Source organism: Hemibagrus wyckioides, linkage group LG10 (genome assembly GCF_019097595.1).
Source record: "Hemibagrus wyckioides isolate EC202008001 linkage group LG10, SWU_Hwy_1.0, whole genome shotgun sequence".
NCBI lineage: Eukaryota > Metazoa > Chordata > Actinopteri > Siluriformes > Bagridae > Hemibagrus > Hemibagrus wyckioides.
Window position 1 is genome coordinate 11,169,720 of NC_080719.1, and position 12,712 is coordinate 11,182,431.

The window sequence follows — 12,712 nt, forward strand, 5'->3', positions numbered from 1 at the left end:
GTGTGATATACAACGTTGTTGTATATCACTCTTTAACTCTGAAAGACAGGCCCTGTCCCAAATGAAGTTTAACTGTGAACTGCTCTACATGTTCACCCTCACTCCCTACACATTTTCTCAGTCAGTGAGTCATCATATTTTTCTATAAGTAACATTCATAGTGCTATCTGACGTTAGCATGCTAACAGGCTATGTGTGTTTGCTTCTTATTGTAATCCACACCACATATTAGTTATAGTTATATTAGTTTTAAGGTGTGTGTGTGATTGGGGATCAGTGTGAGACAAGCCCCAAATAAAGCCATGTTTTGAAGGATGACAGAAATTTTTCACATTGAAAATCCGGATGTATATGTATTATTGGTATGCTATTAGTGCAAACAAAGCATGTGTGTGTGTACATGTGTGTGTGTGGGTGTGTGAGAGAGAGAGACAGAGAGAGAGAGAGAGAGAGAGAGAGAGAGAACTGTCATTAGCGGGTTTCGAATACTTTAAGATGTGAGTTACAAAATAAAATCTGTTCTGTGTTGAATGAGAGACAAAAGGCTTCATGTATGACATTATGTTTGCGTGTAGCTTTGCCAGAATAAACTAGACTCGCCAGTTCCACCTGTTCTCTCTCTTTCTCTCTCTCTCTCTCTCTCTCTCTCTCTCACACAAACACAGACACACACACACACACAGTAATAACACTCATTAAAAAGTGACACTTGCTGAAATGATGGCTTGGTGTGTTGTTTAGGTTAGCATACATATTTTGAATCTTATGCAAATTTCTGGGTTTAATATCCATTACATCAGAATAGAACAGGAAGTGTCACAAACAGGTTTTTAGTTTGATCTGCATTGGAATTCAGCTGGAAATTTACATGAAAACTTCAGATATCGCCTACAGTAATGACTGAGGAGGATTAACAAGGATTAATAAACCATTTAATGATTATGATTAAACACTATCACAATAATATTTTTATCTAATATTATTAGTGTTTAAAAGTGTGGATGTGTGAAAAAAAACTCATGAAGCTGAATTTTAGATATAATGTTATTCATATTTTAGTGTTTTTTTTGTGAGAAGCAGGGATGAGCTGTGTTTCTAATACTTTTATTTAAAATGTCAATTAGAAATATTTTATATATATTTCAAAACCGGTAGGATACACAGCTTGATATATCATACATGTCTTCATATATGGTGTGTCCTGATGGATGAGGACATGGATGTGTGTGTCAGCAGGTTGCAGGGCTCCATGGATGTGGGAATGGACAGGAGAAGGTGGACCTGCATGGATATGGACATGGATTTAGATGGGTAGTGGGGTATAGTGTATATGGGCATAAGCAGAAGGAAGGAATCCTTTAGAGAGGATGCAGGGCATTGTATATATTATGTGGGTGGCTGGAAAGCAGAGCTTTCATATGGACATAAGGTGAGGCTTTGTGTATATTTATATGGATGTAAGGCAGGGCTTTGGGTACGAGTGTGGACAAAAGGCGGTGCTTTGTGTACATTGATGTGGATAGAAGGCGGAGCTTGGTGTAGATTCATATGGATATAAGGCGGGGCTTTGTGTAGATGAGTGTGAACGAAATGCAGAGATTTTTGTACATGTGTGGATGGAAGGCAGGCCATTGTGTAAATGGAAATGGGAGGAAGGCGGGGCTTTGTGTACATGTGTGTGGATGAAAAGGCGGGGTTTTGTGTACTTGAGTGTTGACCGAAGGCGGGCCTTTGTGTGTATGTGTGTGGACGGAAGGTGGGCCATTATGTAAATGAAGGTGTGTGGAAGGAGGGGCTTTGTGTACTTGAGTGTGGATGGAAGGCGGGGCTTTATGCACATGGGCGTGGATGGGAGGTGGGTTTGTATACATGTTATGGGATGTAAGGCGGGGCTTTAAGCACATGGGCGTGGATGGGAGGTGGGTTTGTATTAATGAACAGTGATATTAGTTTACACTTGGATGTCTCTTTGACATTTGGACTTTGAATTCAGGAGCAGATCAATAAAACCAATTAGAATGAAAATGAACAGCAGCTCTGTGTGTGTGTGTGTGTGTGTGTGTGTGTCCACACCTGTCTCTAACTGCACAGGATTGCGCAGTGCAGAGTTACACTGCAGCAGTATTTTCACAACATACAGTATCTATCAAAAATTTTATCTCATCTGTACATGTGATCATTGTAGTCAACTCTAAAAGTATTGGCACCCATTCAGAAAATAGTCTGATCACCAAAAAAAACAAAAAACATACCAGGAACCAGCTGTTATTTGCACTCACTACATTTTTTTCCTCACCTTATGATGAACTCCTCTTATTTAGTATCAGGTTTAAGATGGTGTCTCAGGTTTCTTGTGTTGTAGGAAGATGATATAGTTCACTAGGGTTATGTCACTTAATACCAGCTTATATGTGATATCGATACCATACATGTTTTTAGGATTAAATGTGCACAATATCAGATGTTTTAATCACTGGTATTGGTACCAATGCATCCCTAAGTTTGCGTGCAAGGATTTTATAATATATAGTGTTTAGTTTGATGCATATCTTATTCCTGCAATTTCCTGAAGTGCTTTTGCCGTCCTTTTCACTTGGGTCACCATCTGTTTTTGTAAACATTCTTCATGAAGATGTTGATTAGGAAAGAGCAGTGAGTTTGTCGTTTCATCCTGCTTTTGTTATTCAATGCAATTATCTCCTCTCGTTACACGTCACATCAGCAGAATGCCGAGTGCTGGAGGAAAGTGCATAAAGCAGAAATAAACACTTTTTCATCCTGAGTGCTGCAGAAGGTAATCGAAGGTAATTTGGACTCGACGTCCATGCATTTACACTGTGTTAATGAATTACAGCATCGGGATCGAGAAACACTTTGGCATAAATAGAGAAACCTGAAACTGCAGAGCATCAGGAATTCACTCACGACTGCTGGCAGGAAGATTGTTCCTAATTTTATAACATCTTTTCTGTCCATCCTTCAGTTTCAGAAATCTTTTTGCTCACAGAGCTGATGAATTCCTCTGGACATTCTGTGCAATATTCTCACATTATGCTCACATTAAATTGCAAATTCCAGAGGAATCTTATAGAATATGTAACAGAATTCTATAGGAGGCTGTAATCAATACATTTGTAATATACAAAGGAAAAGCCTTTTAATAAATTTAAGTAGTCATTTATTTGTTTATTTGTCACATTACATACAATATGCACAGTGAAATTATTTCTTTGCATATCCCATCCTTGGAGGGTTGGGATCAGAGTGCAGGGTCAACCATGATGCAGTGCCCCTAGATCAGGAATGTTGGGGGTCTTGCTCAAGGGCCCAAAAGCTTGGCAGAACCCCGATCTTCTGATCAACAACGTTAACCACTTGAGCTACCACTGCCAAAGTAATAAGATGTAGCTAAACTAAACTAATAGACAAACCTAACCAAACATCAATGATATAACATTCATTTAAAGGTTTATTATATAAGATATTTACAAAATAAGTAAATAAAATAACCAACAATGAGTAAAAGTGGTAGCTCAAGTGGTTAAGTTGTTGACCGGAAAATCGGGGTTCAAGCCCCAGCGCTGCCAAGCTGCTATCAGCATTGGGCCCTTGAACAAGCCCGCCCCCTTGCTCCAGGGGTGCTGTATCATGGCTGACCCTGTGCTCTGACCCCAACCCCCAATGATGGTATATGTGAAGAAAGACTTGCTTAAGACTTACTTAAACTTAAGGATGTAACATGCAAATGTCTTCTGAGATGCTTTTCTGCTCACCACAGTTGTAGTGATTATATGAATTACTGTATCCTTCTTGGCAGCTTGACCCAGTCTGACCATTTCCTCTTATCACCCAGGCATTTCCATGCACTTTTTTCCTTTCACCATTCTGTGTAAACTCTAGAGAGTGTTATGTGTGAAATTCCCAGGAGATCAGCAGTTATAGAGCCCTTCTGCTTCTAACAACCACACCACAATTAAAGTCACAGGAATCCACACTTTTTCTTCATTCTGATGTCTGATGTAAACAATGTTATGCATTGTACTGCTGCCACATGATTGGCTGTTTGGATAACTGTATATAAATGAATAATTGGAAAGGTGTTCCTATTAAAGTGGACAGTGCTCATATAGTAAACAAATGTGGGGGCTCTGGCTAGACAGGTTTGGGATAAAATCCCAGACCAGAGATTTAGTGAGAATAATTACATTACACACCTCTTCATGGAAAACTAATCCCATATGAATATGGTGAAAAACTGCAGCGTGTGTGTGTGTGTGCGAGCGTGTGTGAGCATGTGTTTGTGTGTGGTTTCAGCCCTGCAGTTATGAACAGATGGATACTCTCCACTGCAGTGTGCTTCTTTTTCTTCTTCTTTTTTTCTTCTTCTTCTTTTGTTTTGCTGTAAACTTTGTTCTAAAAATAGTAATGCAGCACATTGTAAACGGATGTGAATGTGTGTGTGTGTGTGTGTTCCTGCTGTCTGTGGCGGCTTTTGATCACAGTGATGTTGCAGGCTCTTCTGAGATATTCAGAGCGATTAGGAATGACATTAAAGGAGCTGCAGAGAGACTCAGTGATATTTATTACAGCTGTGTGTATATTTCTATTTCTTAATGTGTGTGTGTGTGTGTGTATGTGTTTGTGTGTGGGGGTTTCTTAATCTGTGTTTATCTGTCTATGTGTACTTCTTAAAGAGTGTGCATCTGTGAATGTGTCTGTTTCTAAGTGTGTGTGTGTTTCTTAATCTGTGTTCATCTGTATATGTGTGTGTACTTCTTTAATGTGTGTGCATCTGTGAATGTGTCTGTTTCTAAGTGTGTGTGTGTGTGTGTGTGTGTGTTTCTCTGTCTATTTGCTATCAGCTGATCAATCAATCTCTCACTTGCCCTTCTATCAGGTACATTCCTTTGTATGTCTCCCCCCCTCTCTCTCTCTCCCACTGCACCTTTCATCCATCATCCCTGTCTTTAGAGTCACTGATCATCACTCACTCTTTCTGAGCTCTTTCTCCCCGTCAGCTCTAAACAGAAATCTGTCCATCACTCAGCGGATCAGAAACATGGGGAACTGAACAGCTTGAATGGAATTTCAGTGACACGGAATTCTTTTCCCACATCACCAAAACATGGAAATTGGAAATGATAAAAACAGACATCACATTAATTCTGATGATGTTATTACTGATAGAACACAATGATGCAATTTAACACAACCATCAACGCATTAATATTGTGTTCATTGACACGGTCATTCTTTATAGTAACAAGCCACGCCCCCCAGGCAGTATAATAACATTGTGCTGTGATGTGTTATAAGAGTTACACAATATTGGCAAAAGTTTTGGGACACTCCTCCTAATCATTGAATTTAGGTGTTGTTTTTCAGAATATGAATTAGAATGGAGACTGCAATGCCAGGCCAAAACTGGGACGTCTGCGTTTACATACACATGAATGTAATATGGAGTTGTCCCACCCCTTGCAGCTATAACAGCTTCAACTCTTCTGATAAGGCATTCCACAAGGTTTAGGAGTGTGTTTATGAGAATTTTTGACCAGTCCTCTAGAAGCGCATTTGTGAGGTCAGGCACTGATGTTGGACGAGAAGGTCTGACTCACAGTCTCCGCTCTAATTCATCCCAAAGATGTTCTATCAGGTTGAGGTCAGGACTCTGTGCAGGCCAGTCAAGTTCCTCTACACCAAACTCGCTCATCCATGTCTTTATGGACCTTGCAACAGGAAGGGGTCATCCCCAAACTGTTCCCACAAAGAGCATGAAATTGTCCAAAATGTCTTTGTATGCTGAAGCATTAAGAGTTCCTTTCACTGGAACTAAGGGGCCGAGCCCAACCCCTGAAAAACAACACTTGAATTCAGTGATTTGAATTCCATGCTTGGGACCAGTATTTAGAGTTAACCCCTCAGTGGCTGGGTTAGTTACCTGCCTGGGAATCAGGCCTGGGATGTGGCTGAGAGAGCGAGGGATCCTCCCGCTGGACCACCAGGGAATCTTCCAACATAACACTGATTTTTATTAAATCAGTTTATGTGGAGTGAGCACCGTACAATGAGCTGTTGCTATAGAAACAATAACATAAACCTGTGATTTGTGTCTGCTCTACAGTCAAAGCTGCTGTTGTAGAAAATTCATCAACACCTTCTGACCAATCAGAGTCCAGAGCTCAGAGGAGCTGTGGTATAAACATAGATCTGAACTCACATGTTTGGATGTGATGTTGTTTAGCAGAACCCACAGTAAAGTTTCTTTCTTTTTCTGTAATTTTTTTCTCAGAGCTCGTTATGTGCTGCACCCGGAGAGATCAGACACTACATTTCTCCACACGCTCAGTGCATTCTGGGTAATGAGCTGGGCGTTTCTGCGTCTCTCTTTCATCTGTTCTTTTATCATTTCTCTCTCGGTGAGTTGGTGCACAGAAACAGAGAGGAAATAACGAAAGGACAAAACGAACCGAGCACACAGCGAGGACGCGGAGGATGGACAGAGACGGAGCTTCTGTTCTTTCATTCGCTTCTGTTCTTCACTCCCTCGCTTCCTTTATCTCTCACTTTGATCCCAACCCTTTCTGTCTCACCCTCTCTCTCAGACTCTCTGCCTGTCTGTCTCTCTCTCTCTCTTTCACTGTGTTTATTCTTCGCTAATAGTGTGCATACTTTATTTCAGTTTATAATACTGAGATATTAGAGCTCAACTCATCTCTCTCTCTCTCTCTCTCTCTCTGTTCACGTTCCTGAAAAACAAATTTAAAGTGTGTTTTTAAATAACATTCTTTATTATGCCACTATTCCGTATTTTTACTTTTGCTGTCCTCCCTCTCTCTCACTTCTTTGAATAAAATTTTGTTTGCTTTGAACGCTATCAATTAAAAAAAATTATTATAAATAAAGAAACAGTGAGAATGAGAATATAAAAAGAGAAGAAGAGAGAGGTAGTACAGTGAATTTGAATACAAAGACGAACGAGGGAAACATAATTCATGAAATAATAATAATAAAAAAAAAGAAAGACATAAAACATAAGTTTCTGAATATAATTTGGAATAAATGATAAAAAACTTTCTTTATTCTGCCCATGTCTTTTCTGTCCTCTTTAATTGCAAACCTCTTTCTTAATATTTCTCTTTTTTCCCCCTGTACTTTTTCTTGTCCTTTTTCATTTGTCCCCTGATCCCCCTTTTTTTCCCTTTTATTTCTCACTTTGTTCTGTTTCACTCTGTCCCCCTGACTCTCTTTTTATTTTTGCTCTTTTTTTCCCTACATTTCAGATAGAAAATCTTAAACAATCGTTAAGAATAAAATAATTCAAATAGTCTTTAGTCCTCTGCTTTATTCTTTACATCTGTAAAGTGTTTAATTTTCACTTTGTTTCTATAGCCAGTGTTTATCCATCAGTCACCAAATGTGACCATCGCACCATTTTCTCCTTCCTCTTATTAACGACTCATTCTCCTGCCTGTCTCTGTACAGCGCTAATTAATGCTCTGAGAGTTAATTAAGAGTTTCACTGCAGGAGAGACACTGGTGCTAATTAAAGAAGAGGATTAAAACTGTCTCGTTTCAGCAGCGGCCTTCTTCTTCTTCTTAAATAATGAGGCTCTAAACAGCGCGTGGAGCGATGAGCATAAAACTCGAATCGCCTGTTTACCGTGAGATAAAACACTAAAACAACAAACACAAGATGAATGAATAAACAGTAATTAACACTGCTACAGATATACAACTCAATATAACACACAGCCTGCTAACTGCTAAAAACAAAGATTTCACTCACAGTCAGCTAACTGCTAAAAACAAAGATTTCACTCACAGTCAGCTAACTGCTAAAAACAAAGATTTCGCTCACAGTCAGCTAACTGCTAAAAACAAAGATTTCACTCACGGGTAGCTAACTGCTAAAAACAAAGCTTTCACTCACAGTCAGCTAACTGCTAAAAACAAAGATTTCACTCACAGTTAGCTAACTGCTAAAAACAAAGATTTCACTCACAGGTAGCTAACTGCTAAAAACAAAGATTTCACTCACAGGTAGCTAACTGCTAAAAACAAAGATTTCACTCACAGGTAGCTAACTGCTAAAAACAAAGATTGCCTTCATAGCTAGCTAATTTTACCTCAAGTACACCTAGAATACATGCAGTTAAAATTCTCTCCTTGGCTCTCGACACTGATGTGCTACCCTTAAACTGCCTTTTACTGACAAAGCACAGAAACTATCATGTTATTTAAATAATATTAAAACTAACCCTTTAGCTAATTATTTAGCTAATGATTATTTACTCCAGCTCCTCACTGTATCATTAGCCAGCTAGCATTATATAACAACTTCATTTAAAAAAAAATAGTCCCTCCTCAGTCTTTCCCTCCTGCAAACTCATTGATTTTGTGTTTTATTCCTCCACCATGTTTCCTCTTTCTGTCTCACTCTCTTTATCTGTCTGTCTCAATCTCAGCTGTGTGTCTGATTTAGAAATGAAGAAGTGTCTCCGGGGACATGTACAGCTTCAGGCTCTACTACTACATCACTCTCTCTCTTTAACTGTCTGTCTCTCTCAGTCTCTATTTCTCGATTTACCTGTCTGTCTCTCTGTCTTGATTTGCCTTGTTCTCTTTGTCTGCCTTTTCTCAGTCTCTCTCTATGAATTTTTCACTCTTTCTTTGTTTCTATCTCTTAAGTATCTTCCTCTGTATGTCTGTCTGTCTCTCCTAGTTTCATGCTCATTTATCTGTCTCACTCTCTCTGTGTCTGTCTGTCTCTCAGTCTCAGCTGTATGTCAGATTTAGAAGTGAAGAACCGTCTCTAGGGATGTGTACAGCTTGAGGCTCTACAACAACATCTAATACAGCTTCTACTTCACTACCCATCTCATTCTGTCTCTCTGTATCACTACCTGTCTTACTGCCTCCTTCTATCTCTGTCTTACTCTCTCTCTCTCTCTCTCTCTGACATGTTTTCAGTGCGTTTCAAGAATTTTGATTCTATTGTTTTATTAAACATTAAGAACGCTAATAACCCTGACGCTGCTGTCACCTGCACTCTGAGGGTTAGTGTTCAGATGTTTCTGTCAGTGTGCTTTATTTATTTATCTTAGTCAGAGTGGCTGTCAGCTGTGCATCAGTTTAGCATGATGGAGTTGTGTGTTTTATGACAGAAGGGATTCAGTGTATGAAAACACAGGAAACACTCGTCTTTCTTGAGCTTTTCTTCCCCCTGAGATTATTGTTTTAACATGACAGGGAGAAAGAAAAAAGTAGGAAGAAAGACAAGGAAAGAAAAGAGGAAGAATTTCAACAAAATAATGAATGACGGATGTAGTGTGTGTGTGAAGTGTGTGTAAGAACAATTCTAAATACTGGTAACTTTCTCTTTGTAGAGTTTGTTACTCATGTGTTCAGGCAGCAGCTTGTCTGTTCGGGTATCTGGTGGTGTGTTTGGGTTGCTGGTAGTGTGTTTGGGTTGCTGGTTATCTGTTTGGGTAGCTGGTGGTGTGTTTGGGTTGCTGGTAGTGTGTTTGAGTTGCTGGTGGCGTGTTTGAGATGCTGATAGTGTGTTTGAGTTGTGGATAGTGTGTTTTAGTTTGCTGGGAGTGTGTTACGGTTGCTGGTGGTGTGTTTGGGTTGCTGGTAGTGTGTTTTAGTTACTGGGAGTGTGTTTGAGTTGCTGATAGTGTGTTTGAGTTGCTGATGGAGTGTTTGAATTGCTGGTAGTGTGTTTGAGTTGTTGGTAGTCTGTTTGAGTTGCTGATAGTGTGTTTGAGTAGCTGATAGTGTGGTTTAGTTGCTGGTAGTGTGTTTGAGTTGCTTATAGTGTGATTTAGTTGCTGGTAGTGTGTTCGAGTTGCTGGTAGTGTATTTGAGTTGCTGATAGTGTGTTCGAGTTGCTGGTAGTGTATTTGAGTTGCTGGTAGTGTATTTGAGTTGCTGATAGTGTGTTCGAGTTGCTGGTAGTGTATTTGAGTTGCTGGTAGTGTATTTGAGTTGCTGATAGTGTGTTTGAGTTGCTGGTAGTGTGTTTGAGTAGCTGATAGTGTGTTTGAGTTGCTGATAGTGTGATTTAGTTGCTGGTAGTGTGTTCGAGTTGCTGATAGTGTATTTGAGTAGCTGATAGTGTGGTTTAGTTGCTGATAGTGTGTTTGAGTTGCTGACAGTGTGGTTTAGTTGCTGGTAGTGTGTTTGAGTAGCTGATAGTGAATTTGAGTTTCTGATATTGTGGTTTAGTTGCTGGTAGTGTGTTTGAGTTGCTGATACTGTGTTTGAGTTGCTGATAGTGTGGTTTAGTTGCTGGTAGTGTGTTTGAGTTGCTGGTAGTGTGTTTGAGTAGCTGATAGTGTGTTTGAGTTGCTGGTAGTGTGTTTGAGTTGCTGATGGTGTGGTTTAGTTGCTGATACTGTGTTTGAGTTGCTGATAGTGTGGTTTAGTTGCTGGTAGTGTGTTTGAGTAGCTGATAGTGAATTTGAGTTTCTGATATTGTGGTTTAGTTGCTGGTAGTGTGTTTGAGTTGCTGATACTGTGTTTGAGTTGCTGATAGTGTGGTTTAGTTGCTGGTAGTGTGTTTGAGTTGCTGGTAGTGTGTTTGAGTAGCTGATAGTGTGTTTGAGTTGCTGGTAGTGTGTTTGAGTTGCTGATGGTGTGGTTTAGTTGCTGATACTGTGTTTGAGTTGCTGATAGTGTGGTTTAGTTGCTGGTAGTGTTTTTGAGTTGCTGGTTACTCATTTAGGGTACTGGTGGTGTGTTTGGATTGCTGGTCATCTGTTGCAGGGTAAATGGTAGTGTATTCAGTTGTCAATAATTTGTTTGAGTTGTGAATCACAAGTTTGGGTGGCAGGATAGTGTGTTCTGGTTGTTGATTGGTGTTTGGTTTATGTATCATTTTCCGATTGTGCCTTTTATTTGGGTGTTCATCACATCATTGGTTTGCTTGTTGTGTGCTTTAATGTTAGTCATGTGTTCAGGTTGCTGGAGATATCTGGGTTGTGGGTCACGTTGTTTGGGTTATGGGTCGCGTGTTGTAATACATTCAGTTTATTGGTTGTGCATCCAGTTTGTGGGTCATGTGTTTGGATTGCTGGTCATGCTTTGGGGTTATGGGTCATGCCGTTTGGGTTGTTGGACTTTGGTGTGTCTTTTCATCTGTGACATTACAAACATTCTTCATGTAGATAAGCTACAGTGGTAAACATGTTAAAGATGTTATTAATTTCCTGTGTTTGTGTGTGTGTAAACAGAGCTAATGGATCCGTTTATCAGCTTATCAGCGTATGCCTCTTTTTCAGTTTCTTTTTATTTCAGCTGCTGATTAACATCAGAAAACAAGAAAAGCTCCCTGGCCACCAGTTGCCATGTCTCATGACTTATTTATGTTTTTTTTTTTTTTTTGTCTTTGGTATAAAGCATTTTCTATAGTAATATAGAAGACCATGATAAAAAAAAGTTTTATATGAGATTAAAAAAACTATTAATATTATTATTACTATTATTACAATAACAAAGTAAGCTCATGACTAATGTGAAAAAATAATAGTAAGTAAGTAAGAATAGGTTGAGAGCATTTTTTGACAGTGTATTAAGGCTGTGTGTGTGTGTGTGTGTGTTAACAACAAGTAGAAAATGTTACTTTAAGTTGTTAGTTGTTTAGTTGTGAAGGTGTAGCATGCCCCAGGATTAGCATGGGTAATACCACTGATGGAATGTTAAGTCACCTGGAGCCGAGCTAATTCCAAACCAAGTTTCTACCTTCTTCTGGAATCATCCAATCACTGCTCGGCATCAGTCGCCAGGTGTTATAACCCTGCACAACAGCAGCACTGAGTGTACTGAAAGCACATCTCAGGGGATTATAGTGAATTCAACTAAGAGGTTAGCAGCATGAGGAGGAAGCAGAAACCCTGAAAATGGTGACTTAAAACTTCAGTGTGTTTATTTAGAACCCCACAGTCATGCACATTACAGCACTATAGCAAAGAAATAAATGACACTGTGAGGTCAGTTACAGCTTTATACACATTTAAACTCACAGTTTCTCTCTCTCTCGCTCTCTCTTCTTTCTGCCCCTTAAATATTTTTCTTTCTTTCTTTCTTTCTTTCTTTCTTTCTTTCTTTCTTTCTTTCTTTCTTTTGCCTTCGTTCCTTTTTATTTTCCATACATATTAATTCCTTTATATTTACAAATTCATCTACTTTCGTCTTGTCATTGATCGTTGTATGTTCAATTTTCATATTTTAATTTGCACTAAAGGTGTTTTTTTAACCTTTCGTAAACCTCTGTCTCTCTTTCTTTCTTTCTTTCTTTCTTTCTTTCTTTCTTTCTTTCTTTCTTTCCTTCCTTCCTTCTTTTTCCCCTTAATTCATTTATTTGGGTTATTTCTTATATTTACATGTTTTCTTTCTTTCTCTCTCTCTCTCTCTCTCTCTCTCTCTCTCTCCAGGAAGCACAGTATGTATTTAGTATCTAGTTGTGTTTATGTGATATTATGCTTTTAATGTTCTACAGTTTTACAGTTTCTCGTTTATGAACTGCAGATTAAATGGATAAAATGTGGTGTAGTTATAGCAGAAATAAAATCTCACATGTCTTTGCCTCTCTGAAAAGGCACTTGCTGAGCAGAGACGATAATTGTGAGGAAGCTCAAGTGCACTTAAAACAAAGCTTTAATATTTTTTATTCATTAGGACTTCCAGCTGCTTGACATGCCTTTCT